Source organism: Pseudophryne corroboree, chromosome 2 (genome assembly GCF_028390025.1).
Source record: "Pseudophryne corroboree isolate aPseCor3 chromosome 2, aPseCor3.hap2, whole genome shotgun sequence".
Lineage (NCBI taxonomy): Eukaryota > Metazoa > Chordata > Amphibia > Anura > Myobatrachidae > Pseudophryne > Pseudophryne corroboree.
Genome location: NC_086445.1, coordinates 524,428,795 through 524,448,356, shown reverse-complemented (window position 1 = coordinate 524,448,356; position 19,562 = coordinate 524,428,795). Strand labels below are relative to the sequence as shown.

At 43.6% G+C, this 19,562-nt stretch overlaps 1 long non-coding RNA gene across 1 annotated transcript in view; it reads left to right on the top strand.

Moving 5' to 3' along the window:
- The first annotated feature begins 575 nt into the window (after nucleotides 1–575).
- Nucleotides 576–19,562, top strand: part of LOC135050936 (uncharacterized) — a 163,109-nt gene continuing 144,122 nt past the window's right edge. Inside the window, exons 1-2 of the long non-coding RNA XR_010241933.1 lie at nucleotides 576–627; nucleotides 2,135–2,183. This is a non-coding gene — a long non-coding RNA (uncharacterized LOC135050936). The remainder of the gene's footprint in view (nucleotides 628–2,134; nucleotides 2,184–19,562) is intronic.

Sequence of the window (19,562 nt, the reverse complement as noted above, 5' to 3'; positions counted from 1 at the left end):
ATAAATTACATGAAAGTGCAAGGAAAATTGAAGAACAAAGTGATGACACAATATACTAATAAATGTGTTTTTGAAGTTGCTTATTAGAAAACAGATTTCGCTTAGTCATATACTTTTGGATTCACTCCCAGAATGGCAGAGTGTGATCATAAAAAAAAAAACCTCACACTTATATACAGTATATGCTGCAAAATGTATAGAATTAACCCAAGCATCTTGGATGTATGCCCGGACAGGAGTATAATGTATAAAAATAAGAATTTGGAATTTGATAAGAATTTGTAAACTTGTTAGAATACCTCTAAGAGAGTGAGCAAGTTCCATTACTTTAAAGTGTTACAGAGTGCCATATCAGTACGTGCTATACATACATTGTGGCAAAGAGGGAACTTCTTTGCCACATGCTGCTGATGTGCAGAACAGCACTGGTTCCACAAGAAAAGGAGCAGACAGGGTTAAGGATTCTGCTGTTACCTGCATAAGGGATTTTACGCACAGCTGCACTGCATGGGTGTGATTGGTTTGGGATGTGTGGAGGGTATAAAAGGATTGTGGGATCCAGTGAGTGGGGGATTGCCCTCCATTCCTTTTGGCAGGCTTAGGTTTTCTGGTCTGCAAAGTATTGAGGTAATTTTATGGCCTTAATAGGATGGTGTGACAACCTGTTGTTTCACTATCTGAGGAAACACAGACAAACATGAATACAACTTTTGGTGTGTGGGCTACAAACTAGATCCATAAATTTGTGTCTGTTAATCACAGGATCAGAGGGTTAGAAGAGATGGATAGCTTTGATGAAGAAGTGAGTTTTGAGAGCCTGTTTGAAATTTTCTAGAGAGGTAGAAAGTCAGATAGGGAGAGGTAGAGAATTCCAGAGCTAGGGAGCAGCACATGCAAAAGCTTGGAGTGGAAGAAAGTAATCAATAGGAAGGAGATGTGGCATTCATTCCTGGAGCAAAAATGGAGAGTCAGAGTGTGAAGGAAGTTAAGGTCAGAGATGTAAGTGGAAGAGGAAAGGGCTTGTTATTTAAGGTAAGACAATTAAATTGGGTTCTAGCAGGGAAGGGGAGCAAGTGTAAGGATTGTAGGAAAGGGGAGGCAGACATAGTACAGGAAGCAGAATTGAGGAAAGATTGGAATAGAGAGTCAGGGAGGCCAGATAAGAGGAAATGACAGTAGTAAAATTATAAATCTGGAGATGACCAGTGAGTGGTTGAAGGTTTTATTAGCATCCAGGGAGAAATGGTCTAATCCTGGAAATATTTTTGAGATGGAAATGGCAGGACTGAGAAAGGTACTGAATGTGTGATATGTAGGAGACGAAGGAGTGCTCCTCTGGGGGCTATAAGAGTTGGTTGTGCCATCAATAGATAATCAAATTGTGCAAAGTGAGGTTATGCGGGAGGGTGGGAAGATGATAAGCTCAGTCTTAGAAATGCTAAGTTTAAGAAAGCGCTGGGAAATCCAAGAAGAGATAGCAGAGATGTAGTTGTAGATATGATTGAGGAAAGAGGGGAGAGGTCTAAGGAGGAATAGTAAATCAGGGTATCATCAGCATAGAGATGATATTGGAGGTTAAAAGACCTAATGAGCTCACCTAAAAAGTCATTTAAAGGGAGAATAGAAGAGGTCCAAGAATAGAACTTGGGGGGCACCTACTGCTAGTGGAAGGGGGGGTGAGAGGAGAAAGAGAAGGAATGGTCAGAAAGGTAGCAATCATCAAAAGTGGCAGGTCACAGGCTTTTGTGGCCTTCCTGGTGATATCCACCGACATCACCATGGGGACAAGGCTACACAAAATGTCCTAGGTAGCTCAAGAAGATTTGTAGGAGTGCTGATAGGCTGTTGTGTAATGTGTGGCTTTGACTGAAAATTAATTTCAGCAGTCATGCAATGGCTGATTGGAAGCAGGGCCTGACAATTGAAGCGTCCACTTTGTTTCAATTCCTGTTGGTAGCAAATTAGTTTCTGTTTTTAATTATCACTTCATCTTGCCCCAATATGTTGGCTGTACCCCTTCCCAGGCACATGTCAGTACAGGGGAGACATCACAGAAAGTGCTTCTTTGGGGTGCCTTCACTCCACGTTATGCAGCTAGCAGTGATACTGGTACTTTCTGCCCTTCACTAAACAGATCATACCCTTGGAAACATGATTTAGAGGATTTGAACATATTCCATAAGGTAAGTGAAGGCTCTTCCATATACAGTTGGTATGTATCTCCACATCAGAGGCATGATAATTATACAAACATCACTTAAATGTTAGTCTGCTAGGTAAAATAATGAAATAAGTACTGAATTGCCTATTTTGCTTAATCTACTTTATTCAGTATGTTGAATGACTCTAAAAATGTGTTTTCTCTTATATATTGCTAATTTATTAACTTTCATTTGCTTGCTGTTTTATATTATTCAATTACCAGTCTTAGGGTCCCATTTTTCAATATTGGGCAATACAATAAATTCTGTTGCCACTTCTAACATATATAATGATAACAAACAAATATGTACAGTAGGATCACAGAGCACAAAAGTTGGAAAGGACAAGCGATAGGAAATAATTAGGTTTCTCTGTACTTCTGCAATGTTTGTCCAATAATAAGAATATCTCTTGGTGCTGCTCTTCTTGCAATGTTTTCTCTGAATGTACAATACAGCACATAAAATGTTAAAGAAAATACAGTGTAACAAGTAATGAGTGGGTCCACCACATACTGTATGTTACCCTGGATCAGATTAGGTCCTTCTCCCCCTCTAGAGGATAAGAAATCAAGCCACCCCCAGATTAGCTTAATTACCAGAGGAAGGTGTATCATGTGTTCATCCCCATACTTGCATACTTAATACTGATAATTCATCTCAATGAACAGAGCATATTATCAATGCCATTACTCATTTACAGTAGTTGTTGAAATAACTAGAGATGAGCGGTTCGGATTCCATGGAGTCCAAGCCCGCCCGAGTTTCCAGTATCCTAGTCAATCCAAGCCGTGGCTTGGGCTTTCCTGCCAGACTTGGAATCCAAATCCAGGCAAAATGTTATCATCCCAGCATCAGATTCTCAATGATTTTGGGTTCAATATAAGGGGGCTATGGCCAGAACTCAATGCTGTTTCACTCCAGTCCAGGCACGCTACAGTATACTCACTCTGCACTGCTTTAAGTGGCTGTGCGGTGTCCAGATTGTGTCCAGACTCCATACAAGTGGCTGTACTATGTCCATGTGTGTGGCTGTGCTAGGTCCAGACTACAGACAAGTGGCTGTGCTGTGTCCATCCCTACAAGTAGCTGTGCTGTGTCCAGACTCCATAGACAAGTGATTGTAGTGCCTGTGTCCATCTAAAGTGACTGTGCTGTGTTCATTAAATGGCTGTGCTGTGCCCATCCAGAAGTGTCTGTGTTGTGTCCATTAACTTGCTGTCCAGTGTCCATCTGCTCCAGTGCTGCCGATGCACCTGTCTAGTGTCCATCCACTCCAGTGCTCATGATGCACCTGTCTAGTGTCCATCTGCTCCAATGCTGCTGACCCACCTGTCCAGTGTCCATCCGCCCCAGTGCGGATGTCCAGTGCCCAGTCCAGTGCTGACAGCACACCGGTCCAATGTCCATCCACTCCAGTACTGACGACACACCTGTCCAGTGCCTATCCACTCCAGTGCTGACAACTCCCCTGTCCAGTGTCCATCCACTCCAGTTTTGACGATGCACCTCTCCAGTATCCATCCTCTCCAGTGCTCATAACACATATGTCCAATGTCCATCTGCTCCAGTGTTAAAAAAGTCTAAAAAAGTAAAAAAAAAGTTTAAAAAGACAAGAAAAGTAAAAAAAGTAAAGTTGAAAAAAGTAAAAACAAATAATAGTTTTTCTTTTCTTTTCTGCTGTACCCCATTGTGTATATATAAGATGCAAGTACTGTGACTTTGCAGGCTGTTTCCCACTGCATTCAGGACATACAAGTACTGTGACTATTGTGTATCCATAACATACAAGTACTGTGACTAGTGTGTATCCATAACATACAAGTACTGTGACTTCTCAGACCGTACTCCACTGCGTATCCATAACATACAAGTACTGTGACTTCACAGGCCACACCCTACTGTGCAACCATAACCTTCAAGTATTGTGACTCCACAGTGATAATTAAAAAAAAAATAGGTAAATAAGCAATACTATTAAACTGTAGTTGTTGTTACGGCACGCGACCAGCATTGGAATCCTAAACACTCACCAGTGTCACTTCGTGTGCGGCAGGGGGTCTGTCGGTTCCTATGACAAGGGGGCTCTGGTGTCCAGCAACCTGTGATAAGTCTCTGCAGGATTACCGGAGTCTCCAGAATCTGCTGTGCATACTAGTTTCCAAGCTGCAGCACCTTCCCAGTCTGATTGCACAGGTCAGCAATGTTCTCTGACCGGTTGTTAACTATTTGTGTGCCTGAGGATTATTCAAGTTCCTGTGTGCAGTCTATGATATTCTTTGACATTGCTGCATTCCATGATTTCCAGCTGATCTCCACTTCACCAACCTAAGTCTCAGTCCAGCCAGCCAGTTCAGCCAGACAGTTACCCTGCAGCCAATCACAGCACAGCAAGGGGTTTAAAGGTTAGTGTGACAAGTGAACCTGCTTTGCTCCTTCTATGTGGCCCAGCATAAACTCAGCCAATAACCAGTCCAGTCCTGCATATACTCAGCCAGTAACCAGTCCGATCCTGTATATTCTCGGCCAGTAACCAGTCCGCTCCCGCATATCCTCAGCCAAAAACCAGTGCGGTCCTGCATGTTCTCAGCCGGTAACCAGTCCGGTCCTGCATATCCTCAGCCAGTAACCAGTCCTGTCTTGCATATCCTCAGCCCAGCCAGTAACCAGTCTGGTGCTGCATATCTTCAGCCAGTAGCCAGTCCAGTCCTGCATATCCACAACCGGTAGCCAGTCTGGTCCAGCTGTATTCCTCAGCCCATAGCCAGTCCGGTCCAGCAGCATCTCTTCAGCTGGTAGCCAGTCTGGTTCAGCTGTATTCCTCAGCCAGTAGCCAGCCCAGTCCAGCAGCATCTCTTCAGCCGGTAGCCAGTCAGGCTCAGCTGTATTCCTCAGCCAGTAGCCAGTAATAGTTCATAACCTTGAACTCATATCAAAGGCAGTTCTCACTGCTACCGAAATCCCATGCGAAAGGGGGATATTCAGCCTCCTCAACTCCAGCTCCAAGCCTCAGACCCTGGACGTCGGTCATCACCTGACTCAGGTAACATTGTGCACAAAACCGTGACAGTTGTTTTTGTAGAACGTGAATGTGTTCATCAATATGGATAACAATGATCAGTCGAGAGAAGAGCAGGAGCATCTAGCAAATACTAGGGCTGATGCAACCAGTCATAATGATGATACTAGTCCTTTAACATCACCTTAAGCCAATGTTCAAGGGCATACAGGGCATCTAAAATAAAAAATAAAAAACATACAGTGGTAAAGAAAAAAAACAGCTCTATTAAAGTGAAAGTGTAGTGCAGAAATACATAAAATTGGCAACATGCCATTCACCACATGCAGTGGTAAAGAAAGACTCATTATTTATTAGTTGTGGTTCTACAACTGTCAATGAGGCATCTTCTGCCTCTCATGATGGTGCAAGACCTTTTCACTCAGAATCTAAAAGAGGTGTAATAAAATGAAAACCACTAAGGCGGTAGAACAAACTATGTGTTCAGAAACTGTAATATCACAAGTCCCTGGGGAAAGAAACAATGCAATCCATGCAACTCTAAATCTCTCTGCACATGCTGTATCTGCCCCATATGCAGGCAACATGGCTTTGCCCAGTTGTGTGCTTTATGCTTTGCTAACAAACTTGAATTAGGCTAATTGGGGGTTATTCAGGTTTTTTTTTAGCAAACCATAAAAGCACACTAATGGGCAGAACCATGTGGCACTGCAGGTGAGGCAGATGTAACGTGCAGAGAGATTTAGATTTGGGTGGGTAATATTGTTTCAGTGCAGGGTAAATACTTGCTGCTTTATTTTTACATTGTAATTTAGATTTCAGTTTGAACACACCCCACTCAAATCTAACTCTCTCTGCACATGGTACACCTGCCCCACCTGCAATGCCACATGGTTATGCCCATTAGGATGCTTTTTTGGTTTGTTGGCAAACCTGAATAATGCCTATTATCAGGATTTGCTAAAGGAGTGAAAAATGTTTAACAAGCTGACTGTACAGTGCGACTTTTGATGTGACCAGTACATGCTTCATAAGTGTCAGCAGGATGCCTGAGGGGGAATCTAACAGGACACCAGCGCTATTTTTAGAAAACGTCGGAAGATTGGATTTCACTGGAATAACTGATTTTATAAAAGGATTAGAGAAACAACCATATTATGTACTGCTACTGCTGTAAATAAATATTTTATTTCTTTTACATATTATTTAATTTGTGTACTGTTGTCTCTTAGTTGATTCGTTTTTAAATTACTCTTTTTTTTAGGCACCAGTCATACAAATTAACACACAAAAATAGAATAAGCAAAATTTACAAGAACAAGCAAAAGAAAAAAAAGGTAATTAAATAATGTGACTAATCATAAAGTAAAGAAGTCCAATAAAGAAGACTAATACATAATACACACTGTATCTCAGCAAGTGCCATGTCTGACCTTATGAGCCCCATCCATCCACCAAAGATACCAGGTCGGAGCTAGGGAAAATGAGGGGGAAAAAAGTCCTAATTGTATAATCCCTAGCCAAAAATAACTGTCCTAATATTAAGATAAGGAGAGCCTGCTCTTAGTTAAATTTATTGCTTTGCATTAGGAAAAATATACAGGTTTTGCAGGTATTAGTCATTACACAAATTGATAGGTACGTTGAAAGGTTTTTTGTATAGTGCTTCCTTTAGGGAAAGGCTAAGGCCTTGGTCTTTCTTTCTGAATGGTGTTTCTGAAACTGTCAGTGAGGCATCTTCTTTTGCCATTCACTCAGAGTCTAGAAGTGGTGTAAAAAAAAAAAAAGAAAACCACTAAGACAGTAGAACAAACTAAGTTTTCAGAAACAGAAATGTGACAAATCCCTAAGGGGCAAATTCAAATGTTTGAAAAGTCGGTTGAGTGTCTGTTTTTTCCTGTCTATTAGATAGGGCGGTATTCAATTGTTTGAAAAGTCAATTGGGTGTTTGTTTTTTCCTAAGTGTGTACATGACTGCTATGTATGAGCCTGACCTTTCTGATATTGTACTCATAGAGACACACCAGTGGAAGCAGTTCTTGCCCATGATAAGAAGGCCATTGTCATTCCTGGACAAAGGACCAAAAGATCCACCTCTTATGAGTGGAATTATTTTTTCCTAAATCCTCACAATTGTCAAGTCACCTGTAAAACCACAGCAAGTAGAGGTAAGGACATTAACCATCTAGGAACCTCCTTTCTGTTACGTCATTTGCAACAAGCTCATGACAATTTTTTTGTCAAAATCAGAAACTTCTGCTAGAGAAATAACAACAAGCAGTCCAGCAAACTCCCTTCTCTTAACTAGATCTCAGCACCTGCAATCTCCACTGCCAACACCTTCATCTTCAATAACTTCAGTAATAATCTGAGGTAATCCTGCAACCAATTCCCCAATCCAGGAATCCTAAGAGGAATCCTTCAGCACTAGGTCTGTTGCTGCTGCTAGGGATGTATCTTCATCCCAGAAGGGGATCAAGAAGTCTAATATTTGATACAATAATTGACTGTGAAGAAATCCTTTGCAAAGGGAAGCAAGTATGACAGCTCTCATCCAGTCGTACAGTGGATCACTTGACACCATGACAGCTATGCTAGTAGTAGATCTGCATCCAATATATGCCACTAATGCAGTGGGTTTTAGACCGTTAATATAGGTCCTTTGTCCCTGGTACCAAATTCTTTATTGGTTCCATTTTACAAGACAAGCAATAACTGGCCTGTACCAGGATATTAAAAAACGAATTATTGGCCTACAAAATGTCATTGCACCTGCTATCCACTTAACAACAGATATGTGGATAAGCCGTAGTGAGCAAACTAAAGATTACATGACTGCGACAGTCCCCTGGGTGGGTAAATCGCCTTCAGCAGAATCAGTATCTAACAAACAATGCCAGCTCATTCAGGGACAGGCTACTCTGTGTATCACTGGCTTCACTAAGAGGCATACTGTACTGCTGACAACCTCTTAGAAAAACTAAGGAATGTCATAAAAAAAATGGCTTGCCACGCATAGACTCTCCTCAAGATTTGCGATTTCTGATAACACCACAAATATTGCGAATGTATTACAGATGGGTGAATTTCAACATGCCCCATATTTTGCAAACACAATCAACTGGGTGTTACAAGTTTTTTTTTATAATGTCAGGGGCGTGCAGGATATGCTGTCGGTGGCCCAAAAAATTTTGGGAAATTTTCAGCACTCAACAACAGCACGCAGGAGATTGCAGCAACTCCAAGCACAATTCAACTTGCCCTGCCACCAACTAAATCAGAGGTGGTAACAATGTGGAATTTCACCCTTTATATGCTTCAGCAGATGGAGGAACAGCAAAAAGCCATCCAGACCTACACAGCAAGCCATGACATTGGGATGGAGGGGGCTGTACCTTTCTGCAGTTCAGTGAAGATTAATATCCATGTTGTGCAAGGTTCTGAAACCCTTTGAAGTAGCCACCTGTGAAGTGAGTTCAGACACTGTCAGCTTGAGTCAGGTGTTTCCCCCAACTAGGCTATTTTTAAAACAGCTGGAGAAAGGATGTGAAGGAGGAGATGAAACAAAGTGATTCTGCTGAATATGTTGGACTTGTAGATCAAGTCCTTTATTCGCTTCAGCAGGCTGTCAACATCTTGATCGGATCACTACATTTTGGCGACCGTGCTTAATCCTAGGTTTAAGTTGTATGTTGTGTCTTTCTTCTTAGTTTATCCAGATCTTAAGAGATGCATATAGCTCCTGGTGAGCAAGTTGGCAGCTCAAGTGGTACATGACACAACGGCATCTCTTCCTTCAGTTTCTCGGCTGCTGCTGGGAAAAATCTCAGCTTTCCCAAAAGATCTAGTGGTGATGAAGAGTAGTCAGCACATTTTGATATTTGGTCGGGTTAAAAGGAATTGCCCAAAAATAGTGATGCCTCTACCGTAACTTCATCTGATAAAGTTATCATGCAAAGAATGGCAGAGGATTACTTTAATGACAGCATACAAGTAAGCATGTAACAGAGTCCATTTGCCTACTGGAAGGGAAAAAAAAGTCAGTTTGGAGGCCCTTGTACAAACTGGCTTTGCATTACTTGAGCTGCCCACCCAGTGTGTACCCAGTGTGTACTCAGTGTGTACCCAGTGTGTACTCAGAAAGGGTTTTCAACACAGCTGGGAACCTTGTCAGCAATCGGCATAGGACTTCACTTACTCAAAATGTGGAAAGATGATGTTCATCAAAATGAACTGGAAATTCCATGACAAAGACCTTTACTACCAATCACATCACAGTACAGGGATTTCTGTAATGGTGGATTCCAGCGGGAATGAATTGATATTGTGTGAGGATGATGTAAACACTGATGAGGGTGAGGATGAGGATGGTAATAACGATGACATCTTGTCACTGCAGAACTTTTAGCTTTGCTGCCTTAAGCCCATTGGTAGCTTGTTTTGTGCGGCCAAACAAGCCAAGCACTTCAGCTACAAAAGTTGCAGTCCATGTAGCTGACGTGCTTGGTTTGTTAAACTGTGTCCTTTTTAAAATCAAACATAAGGATGGGTGAGACAGCCCAAGGACAATTCCATCTTGCACAACGTTTTTTTTCTGTCACTGCTATGTGGCAATGTTTCAAAGATATTCTATAAACTGCTGTGTATTTATGCCGCTGCTCTGTCATGTAGTAACCAGCTAGCTCGCTGCAGCCTTTGGCCTAAACTGGATGAAACAATATTATGAGCTGTGAGGTGGTCAAAATTGAGTGGAAATGACTGGAAATTAATGTTACTGAGGTTAAAATACTGCCGGAACAAAATTCTGTGATTTTAGCTTTTTTTTTATAATTTTAAGGGGTAAAAAATACAGATCCAACCCAAAACCAGTGAAGGCGGTTTTGCCAAAACTGGATGACAAATTAGAACCAAAACCAGCAAAAATAGTCAGGCGCACATCTCTAGTTCATACCATACCTGCTTGCAAGCAGTTTTCTTATATTAGAACTACTCACTATAGGAGATCTGTGGCAAATCTTCATGCTACATGAATGTGCATTGAACTGGCACAAATAATTTTTTCACAGCAGCACATGCATTACAGTATATCCTAAAAATGTGTGCAAGACACTAATACCATAAGAATTATAAAGGATTTAAACTATCTATTACTGTAAATAAGCGCTTGCTAGTGTTCTAAACATATGCCATGGCCCAGATTTATCAATCCTTGGAGAGTGATAAATTGTTACAGGCTGAGTTTGAATAATGACAGTTAAGAGCTGATTGGTTGTTTCTTAATCACCGTGCAATTTATCACTCTCCAGAGCTTGACAAATCTGGGACATGGACACAAGTACATACAGTATATTATTTATAAATGTCCAATTTCACTTATAGCACTAATGGAAACTTAAGACTGAAAAGTGTTTGGTAATATACTGTATATCAGTACTATAGTACCCAAATAATAAGGATTTTTGTTATACTTATCATATATTGTCATTAGTTTTAGTTTAACAGTGCATACACACTTGCCAAGAAAGTAAACAAAGTCGCTCATTTTCACCCTTCCTGAGTGGCGTTGTTTACTTTCTCGCCAAGTGTGTATGCCGCTGAAAATGAGAAAATGAGCGATGCACGGCCATGTGGGTCATTAACGACCCTCGCTGTCGTCAATTTGGACAATTTGGAGCTGCATGCAGTGGCATCACAAGGCGGGTGCGGGGGGTGCGGCCCGCACCCAGTTGTGACGCCTAGAAGGGGGTGACACCAATCAGGGGGCTCCTCCGCAGTGACAGGAGCCAGGTGCTGCAGTGTGAAATTCTGCTATAGCACCTGGCTCCTGCCATAGCAGAGGAGCCGACAGCGCTGCAGACAGTCTCCGAGGGCAGGCCAGTACAGCCCACCATCTCCGGAGATGCTGGGCACGCCCCCCGTAGTGACGACCCACAAGTACACGCCCCCTTTCTTAGCCACCATGCCCCGAGCGTGCCGGCACATCAAGGGTGTGCACCGGGTGCCACCACACTCGGTGAAGCCTCTGGCTGCATGCATGGCCCGGCCACTGTGTGACGTCACTGGGCGATATGGTCATCATATCGCTCAGTGTATATGCACTGCCGCCGACCCCGGCCTGGGAGGGGGAAACACTATGCAATGTCGCTCATAGAGCACATCACCTAGTGTGTACCCACCTTTAGAATAAAACTTGAGGATTTAATTCTACAGATATTCAATGTACAAACTAGAGATGAGCGGGTTCGGTTCCTCGGAATCCGAACCCCCCCGAACTTCAGCCTTTTTACACGGGTCCGAGGCAGACTCGGATCTTCCCGCCTTGCTCGGCTAACCCGAGCGCGCCCGAACGTCATCATCCCGCTGTCGGATTCTCGCGAGGCTCGTATTCTATCGCGAGACTCGGATTCTATATAAGGAGCCGCGCGTCGCCGCCATTTTCACACGTGCATTGAGATTGATAGGGAGAGGACGTGGCTGGCGTCCTTTCCGTTAGAATAGATAGAGACACTTGAGTTGATTACTTAGTAATTTTGGGGAGCATTAGGAGTACTCAGAGTGCAGAGTTTTGCTGATAGTTAGTGACTAGTGACTGACCACCACCAGTTTTATTTATTATTTAATATAATCCGTTCTCTGCCTGAAAAAAAACGATACACAGTCACATACCATATCTGTGCTCAGCCTCAGTGTGCTGCATGATAATATCATCTATGTATATCTGACTGTGCTGAGTGCTCACTGCTCACACCTGAATTGTGGGGGAGACTGGGGTGCAGTTATAGCAGGAGTACAGTGCACACTTTTGCTGCCAGTGTGACTGACCAGTGACCACCAGTATATTGTCTGCCTGAAAAAGTTAAACACTCCTGTGGTGTTTTTTTTTTGTTATTCTATAAACGCATTCTGCTGACAGTGTCCAGCAGGTCCGTCATTCATTATATTATATAAATATTTACCTGCAGTAGTGTTATATTTTTTTGTTCATCTCTATCATCTTTATCATCTCTATATTAGCAGACGCAGTACGGTAGTCCACGGCTGTGGCTACCTCTGTGTCGTCAGTGCTCGTCCATAATTGTATACCTACCAGTGGTGGGGTTTTTTTTTCTAACTTCTTCATACTGGTAGTTTAGGAGTCTGCTGACAGTGTCCAGCAGGTCCGTCATTATATTATATATACCTGCAGTAGTGATATATATATATTTTTTATATCATTATCATCTCTATACTAGCAGACGCAGTACGGTAGTCCATGGCTGTAGCTACCTCTGTGTCATCAGTGCTCGTCCATAATTGTATACCTACCTGTGGTGGTTTTTTTTTTCTATCTTCTTCATACTAGTAGTTTAGGAGTCTGCTGACAGTGTCCAGCAGGTCCATGATTATATTATATATACCTGCAGTAGTGATATATATATATATTTTTTATATCATTATCATCTCTATACTAGCAGACGCAGTACGGTAGTCCACGGCTGTAGCTACCTCTGTGTCGTCAGTGCTCGTCCATAATTGTATACCTACCTGTGGTGGGGTTTTTTTTTCTATCTTCTTCATACTAGCAGTTTAGGAGTCTGCTGACAGTGTCCAGCAGGTCCGTCATTATATTATATATACCTGCAGTAGTGATATATATATATTTTTTATATCATTATCATCTCTATACTAGCAGACGCAGTACGGTAGTCCACGGCTGTGGCTACCTCTGTGTCGTCAGTGCTCGTCCATAATTGTATACCTACCTGTGGTGGGGTTTTTTTTCTATCTTCTTCATACTAGTAGTTTAGGAGTCTGCTGACAGTGTCCAGCAGGTCCGTCATTATATTATATATACCTGCAGTAGTGATATATATATATTTTTTATATCATTATCATCTCTATACTAGCAGACGCAGTACGGTAGTCCACGGCTGTAGCTACCTCTGTGTCGTCAGTCACTCGTCATCCATAAGTATACTAGTATCCATCCATCTCCATTGTTTACCTGAGGTGCCTTTTAGTTGTGCCTATTAAAATATGGAGAACAAAAATGTTGAGGTTCCAAAAATAGGGAAAGATCAAGATCCACTTCCACCTCGTGTTGAAGCTGCTGCCACTAGTCATGGCCGAGACGATGAAATTCCATCAACGTCGTCTGCCAAGGCCGATGCCCAATGTCATAGTACAGAGCATGTAAAATCCAAAACACAAAATATCAGTAAAAAAAGGACTCAAAAATCTAAAATAAAATCGTCGGAGGAGAAGCGTAAACTTGCCAATATGCCATTTACCACACGGAGTGGCAAGGAACGGCTGAGGCCCTGGCCTATGTTCATGGCTAGTGGTTCAGCTTCACATGAGGATGGAAGCACTCAGCCTCTCGCTAGAAAAATGAAAAGACTTAAGCTGGCAAAAGCACAGCAAAGAACTGTGCGTTCTTCGAAATCACAAATCCACAAGGAGAGTCCAATTGTGTCGGTTGCGATGCCTGACCTTCCCAACACTGGACGTGAAGAGCATGCGCCTTCCACCATTTGCACGCCCCCTGCAAGTGCTGGAAGGAGCACCCGCAGTCCAGTTCCTGATAGTCAGATTGAAGATGTCAGTGTTGAAGTACACCAGGATGAGGAGAATATGGGTGTTGCTGGCGCTGGGGAGGAAATTGACAAGGAGGATTCTGATGGTGAGGTGGTTTGTTTAAGTCAGGCACCCGGGGAGACACCTGTTGTCTGTGGGAGGAATATGGCCATTGACATGCCTGGTGAAAATACCAAAAAAATCAGCTCTTCGGTGTGGAAGTATTTCAACAGAAATGCGGACAACAGCTGTCAAGCCATGTGTTGCCTTTGTCAAGCTGTAATAAGTAGGGGTAAGGACGTCAACCACCTCGGAACATCCTCCCTTATACGTCACCTGCAGCGCATTCATCATAAGTCAGTGACAAGTTCAAAAACTTTGGGCGACAGCGGAAGCAGTCCACTGACCAGTAAATCCCTTCCTCTTGTAACCAAGCTCACGCAAACCACCCCACCAACTCCCTCAGTGTCAATTTCCTCCTTCCCCAGGAATGCCAATAGTCCTGCAGGCCATGTCACTGGCAATTCTGACGAGTCCTCTCCTGCCTGGGATTCCTCCGATGCATCCTTGAGTGTAACGCCTACTGCTGCTGGCGCTGCTGTTGTTGCTGCTGGGAGTCGATGGTCATCCCAGAGGGGAAGTCGTAAGACCACTTTTACTACTTCCACCAAGCAATTGACTGTCCAACAGTCCTTTGCGAGGAAGATGAAATATCACAGCAGTCATCCTGCTGCAAAGCGGATAACTGAGGCCTTGGCATCCTGGGCGGTGAGAAACGTGGTTCCGGTATCCATCATTACTGCAGAGCCAACTATAGACTTGATTGAGGTACTGTGTCCCCGGTACCAAATACCATCTAGGTTCCATTTCTCTAGGCAGGCGATACCGAAAATGTACACAGACCTCAGAAAAAGACTCACCAGTGTCCTAAAAAATGCAGTTGTACCCAATGTCCACTTAACCACGGACATGTGGACAAGTGGAGCAGGGCAGACTCAGGACTATATGACTGTGACAGCCCACTGGGTAGATGTATTGACTCCCGCCGCAAGAACAGCAGCGGCGGCACCAGTAGCAGCATCTCGCAAACGCCAACTCTTTCCTAGGCAGGCTACGCTTTGTATCACCGCTTTCCAGAATACGCACACAGCTAAAAACCTCTTACGGCAACTGAGGAAGATCATCGCAGAATGGCTTACCCCAATTGGACTCTCCTGTGGATTTGTGGCATCGGACAACGCCAGCAATATTGTGTGTGCATTAAATATGGGCAAATTCCAGCACATCCCATGTTTTGCACATACCTTGAATTTGATGGTGCAGAATTATTTAAAAAACGAGAGGGGCGTGCAAGAGATGCTGTTGGTGGCCAGAAGAATTGCGGGACACTTTCGGCGTACAGGCACCACGTACAGAAGACTGGAGCAACACCAAAAACGCCTGAACCTGCCCTGCCATCATCTGAAGCAAGAAGTGGTAACGAGGTGGAATTCAACCCTCTATATGCTTCAGAGGTTGGAGGAGCAGCAAAAGGCCATTCAAGCCTATACAACTGACCACGATATAGGAGGTGGAATGCACCTGTCTCAAGCGCAGTGGGGAATGATTTCAACGTTGTGCAAGGTTCTGCAACCTTTTGAACTTGCCACACATGAAGTCAGTTCAGACACTGCCAGCCTGAGTCAGGTCATTCCCCTCATCAGGCTTTTGCAGAAGAAGATGGAGACATTGAAGGAGGAGCTAACACTGAGCGATTCCGCTAGGCATGTGGGACTTGTGGATGGAGCCCTTAATTCGCTTAACAAGGATTCACGGGTGGTCAATCTGTTGAAATCAGAGCACTACATTTTGGCCACCGTGCTCGATCCTAGATTTAAAACCTACGTTGTATCTCTCTTTCCGGCAGACACAAGTCTGCAGGGGTTCAAAGAACTGCTGGTGAGAAAATTGTCAAGTCAAGCGGAACGCGACCTGTCAACATCTCCTCCTTCACATTCTCCCGCAACTGGGGGTGCGAGGAAAAGGCTCAGAATTCCGAGCCCACCTGCTGGCGGTGATGCAGGGCAGTCTGGAGCGACTGCTGATGCTGACATCTGGTCCGGACTGAAGGACCTGACAACGATTACGGACATGTCGTCTACTGTCACTGCATATGATTCTCTCACCATTGAAAGAATGGTGGAGGATTATATGAGTGACCGCATCCAAGTAGGCACGTCAGACAGTCCGTACGTATACTGGCAGGAAAAAGAGGCAATTTGGATGCCCTTGCACAAACTGGCTTTATTCTACCTAAGTTGCCCTCCCACAAGTGTGTACTCCGAAAGAGTGTTTAGTGCCGCCGCTCACCTTGTCAGCAATCGGCGTACGAGGTTACTTCCAGAAAATGTGGAGAAGATGATGTTCATTAAAATGAATTATAATCAATTCCTCCATGGAGACATTCACCAGCAGCAATTGCCTCCACAAAGTACACAGGGAGCTGTGATGGTGGATTCCAGTGGGGACGAATTGATAATCTGTGAGGAGGGGGATGTACACGGTGATGAATCGGAGGATGATGATGAGGTGGACATCTTGCCTCTGTAGAGCCAGTTTGTGCAAGGAGAGATTAATTGCTTCTTTTTTGGTGGGGGTCCAAACCAACCCGTCATTTCAGTCACAGTCGTGTGGCAGACCCTGTCGCTGAAATGATGGGTTGGTTAAAGTGTGCATGTCCTGTTTATACAACATAAGGGTGGGTGGGAGGGCCCAAGGACAATTCCATCTTGCACCTCTTTTTTCTTTCATTTTTATTTGCGTCATGTGCTGTTTGGGGAGTATTTTTTGGAAGGGCCATCCTGCGTGACACTGCAGTGCCACTCCTAGATGGGCCAGGTGTTTGTGTCGGCCACTAGGGTCACTTATCTTAGTCACACAGCTACCTCATTGCGCCTCATTTTTTTCTTCTTTGCGTCAGGTGCTGTTTGGGGAGTATTTTTTGGAAGGGCCATCCGGCCTGACACTGCAGTGCCACTCCTAGATGGGCCAGGTGTTTGTGTCGGCCACTAGGGTCGCTTAGCTTACTCACACAGCTACCTCATTGCGCCTCTTTTTTTCTTTGCGTCATGTGCTGTTTGGGGAGTGTTTTTTGGAAGGGCCATCCTGCGTGACACTGCAGTGCCACTCCTAGATGGGCCAGGTGTTTGTGTCGGCCACTAGGGTCACTTATCTTAGTCACACAGCTACCTCATTGCGCCTCTTTTTTTTCTTCTTTGCGTCATGTGCTGTTTGGGGAGTATTTTTTGGAAGGGCCATCCGGCCTGACACTGCAGTGCCACTCCTAGATGGGCCAGGTGTTTGTGTCGGCCACTAGGGTCGCTGAGCTTAGTCACACAGCTACCTCATTGCGCCTCTTTTTTTCTTTGCGTCATGTGCTGTTTGGGGAGTGTTTTTTGGAAGGGCCATCCTGCGTGACACTGCAGTGCCACTCCTAGATGGGCCAGGTGTTTGTGTCGGCCACTTGGGTCGCTGAGCTTAGTCATCCAGCGACCTCGGTGCAAATTTTAGGACTAAAAATAATATTGTGAGGTGTGAGGTGTTCAGAATAGACTGAAAATGAGTGGAAATTATGGTTATTGAGGTTAAAAATACTTTGGGGTCAAAATGACCCCCAAATTCTATGATTTAAGCTGTTTTTTAGGGTTTTTTGAAAAAAACACCCGAATCCAAAACACACCCGAATCCGACAAAAAAAATTCGGTGAGGTTTTGCCAAAACGCGTTCGAAGTCGAACCCAAAACACGGCCACGGAACCGAACCCAAAACCAAAACACAAAACCCGAAAAATTTCCGGTGCACATCTCTAGTACAAACAGCTACTCTCTCTGGCTCATATAAAATTAATTACACTACAGATATATTCTATAAATCAACAAAGAACCTACAACCTACTTACAACCTACTTACAAGAAATAAAGACACAATCAAACATTTTTTTATTCTTCTCACAGCCTGCCTAATATATTGTGACACACACCCACTATATTTTAATATTTTGCTGCCTTAAATATATGATTATTGTTAGTGGCGGATTTTAAATATGAGCTGACCTCCCCCCCCCCCCTTCCTTCAGGTAAAATCCACTACCCTGCTCAGTGTTAGCAAAACCAGATGCAGTTCGTGACTGTACTGACTTCACGGTGATCTAGCAGTGACTTCCTACTGGAAGTCCTACCTGTCAGTCACCAACACTGGGACTGCCAGACAACAGCAATAAGGAAAGAGCTGGCTTCCTATAGGAAGCCACTCCCTGCCTTTCACACAGCCCAATCCAGCTTCTATGGGCCGCAGCCGATACCGTCCATAGTAGCCGGGAGTTTGTGTCACACCGCGGTGTCTGCACATGCGCCGGTCCCAGCAGCTGTCGGATCCACTGTGCAGGTGCAAGGACCCAGAGCTGACTGTCTCCTCTCTGGGCATGGCAGCCCCCCTACTTCAATTAGGTAGGATCTGCTGCTGATTATTATATTTGTCTTCTATATTTTAATTAAAATTTAATAAGGGTTACATTTTATGTATACTTGTGCCCCTAGAACAGACACCCTTTGTCCTTTTTCGATTATGATAGAATGTCGGCAAGAAGCTTCGTACTATACATGTGAAGCTGCTCTCTGATACTCCTCCATGTCAGTGTTACAGGGAGTGTGGCCCTGAGTACACTACACCCACCCTGTGGGGGTATTTGTTCTTAGAGGAAGTGGGTGCTATCTAGGGTGCCACCAGAGATAATGCCAGCCCTTCTGCTTATCTGTCTTCTGATCACATAATATGGCTGTGTTCTCCACCAACAGCTCCCTTCTTATTATATCAGTTACCTCTCGTTCCCTGTGTACTATTCTCTCTCCTTTGCATAGCTACAGCATATAGCCATGGGGCAGATGTACAGTATTAACCTGGAGACGGCATAAGGAAGTGATAAGGCAGTGATAAGTGCAAGGTGATAAACACACCAGCCAATCAGCTCCAATATGTAAATTGACAGTTAGGAGCTGACTGGCTGGTACATTTATCACCTTACAATTATCACTGGTTTATCACTTCCTTATGCCGTCTCCAGGTTAATACATCTGCCCCCATATTCCTTCAGCCTGCTGCACTTTAAACCATCCCTTCAGTGCTCCTCTGTATCTTTTCCTCAGTACCTATATTACTTCTTTATCTGTTTGCTGCAGAAAATGCTGGCACTATAGAAATTAATTTTATGAAATAGATAAATGATCTACTATCTTTGGCTATTGCCCATTGTCTGTCATCTGCTTATACCTTTATTATTTTCACCACCATTCCCTTAAATTTCTCCACAATTCCTGGATCAAGTAGCATCTCTAAAAGGCAATCTTGAAATTGTTAAAAACAGATTATCATCATTTACTGCACAAAGATATCTTCAAATGGCAGAGGCAGGATTTTTTGTCAGTATAACATTAACCACTGCCCATGACCCAGTAAGTAATTTGCACAAGAAAGGTCTAACCTAAGTGTTTTAACATTATCCTTCATTTGCATAAATAAGCAAGACTGAGATACAGACATTAAGGTCTCATATTCATTTAAGCCCTAGAACTATTCTGCTTGTGTATTCTAGGGGGTTGACCCAAATGAACCACATCATTTCAAGTAGAAATTAAAATAACAGTAAAGGCCTGGACAGTGTAAGAACCATGAAAGGGTATATTAATTAAGGTAATGGAGACATTTAAAAAGGCACCTATCTCCAGCCAGTGTATTTTAATTGTATTTCATTT